Genomic DNA, 2,010 nt, shown 5'->3' with positions numbered 1-2,010 from the left:
AAAGGGCCCCACGGCAGAAGGCAAAGGCTGACCCATTGCAAAGTTAGCCTTCCGTCGGACACGTCACGCATGGGACCCACCCGTGCTCTTTGTCGTCTGCCCTTGCTCCCTTTGTCGTCCGCTGGCAGACGGCAAAGATCCGACACATGGAAAATAGTATTTTTGCCATTAGTCAGCCCTTTGTCGTCCGCCTTGTGCCAACTGACGGCAAAGAGCTTCTTTACCATCAGCCAGCAGACGACAAAGACATGGCTGACGACAAAGAACTGGATTCCAGTAGATGGAGACGACCGTCAGTCTTCCTGGTTGGTTAGTCGTCCTATAAGGAGTGTGGAGAGGAGGAAGGCCAACGACAGGATGGCTGGAGTAGCTGGACCTGCACCGGATGGATGCTGGAGACCAAGCAACGGCGATGGCATCCCCTAGATGGCTGGGGTCGCTTGACCAGCGTGCAATAGCGGTGTCGCGGTCATACGGGGAGGGGCCGGCATGTTGGTACAAGGCTCCTCGTTGCGCGGGGCGGCGGCAGAAGGGGCGGTTGCCCCAGATGTTGGAAGCAGCCGCCGAAGGGGGATAATGGATGGGTTTCCATTGTTTCGGGCTAGAGCCCTAATTTATTCACATTTTTTTACTAAATTCTTTTGCAGCAACTGAAAATAAATCTAACGATTGGATTCTGTGGAAACACCTATTCAACAGTTTCTACGAGGTTCAAGTGCTTTTTTGGTTTTCTTTAAAAAATATATAATTGTGTGGACGGTCCATGGAGCTAAGTGAACTTCCCACGTCATCGATTCTGGTTCTTCTAGTCTAACATCCGGTCCGTGTCCTTGAAAAAACTATGGTCCAATGTAATGGTGGGGTGGATGCGATGTCCCATACCCCCATTCGCTACGTATCTCCTCGTCATGGACTCGGTTAATCGATGTAAAGTCAACCAGTTAATATCATGGGCAGAATTATAATTGTTCTATTTAACCAACCATCAAGATTATAGATTTTCTTTTACTGGTCCGACTACAAGTACGGTCAATAGTTTAAACCGTGGGTACTGCTGGTATCCCCTCCCCTTATTCTTTGTCGGCATAGAAGTGAAAGGAAGGAGGATACTAGATTAATGTGACAACTTCTTGAACATATCGTTACAACACCGTCGGCGGTCAGTTGTAGCTAATGCATATCATTGTCGCTACTTTGTAGCACCACGGCACGCGCTCTCACCACCGATCAAAAGTCATCGGCACCGTTGGTCACAACATGCTCCTGGCCTGCCATAACTTCCGGTATTGCCAGTCGTAGGTTTCTCCCACATTGTTTATAACTTACATGGTAGTCATGTGGGATGATGCGATCTTGGTCAAAGTGGCCAATGAGGAGCGAGATCAATAGAATAAACTACCATGTTTTTCGTTTAAAGAACCATCGAGGTCCCATGTTTCTTTGTTTATTATGACTTCAAGTACGGTCAATTTTCTTAAACCATCCGTGCAACTCATATCCCTTCCCCTTATTCCGTGTCACCATGGAGGTGGAAGGAAGGAGGAGACTAGATTGATGTGCCATCTCGGAGTTGTTACAACGCCATCGATAGTAGGTCACAGCTGATCACACATATCGGTGTTGCTACTTTATAGCACCACCCCATGCGCTCTCTCATCGATAGCGGCCGAACCGGTGGGTGCTCGGCTAGATGTGGGCAGATCTGAGACCCAATTTATTTAGCGTTTTCATGTTAATTGGAGGGAAAACTAAGCACGAAAGTTAGATATTTTTTACAAGGAAAATTAATTTTCATTATCGAGTACTCGAGGGAAATTTCCATCTACCTATTGATACGTCTCCGTCGTATCTACTTTTCCAAACTCTTTTTCCCTTGTTTTGTACTCTAATTTTCATAATTTGCATGGAACTAACCCGGACTAACGCTATTTTCAACAGAATTGCCATGGTGTTGTTTTTGTGCAGAAATAAAAGTTCTTGGAATGTCCTGAAAATTTACGGAGAATTTTT

This window comes from Hordeum vulgare, chromosome 2H, assembly GCF_904849725.1.
Source record: "Hordeum vulgare subsp. vulgare chromosome 2H, MorexV3_pseudomolecules_assembly, whole genome shotgun sequence".
Lineage (NCBI taxonomy): Eukaryota > Viridiplantae > Streptophyta > Magnoliopsida > Poales > Poaceae > Hordeum > Hordeum vulgare.
The sequence above is the reverse complement of the archived record's forward strand: the minus strand, read 5'-3'. Positions refer to the sequence as shown.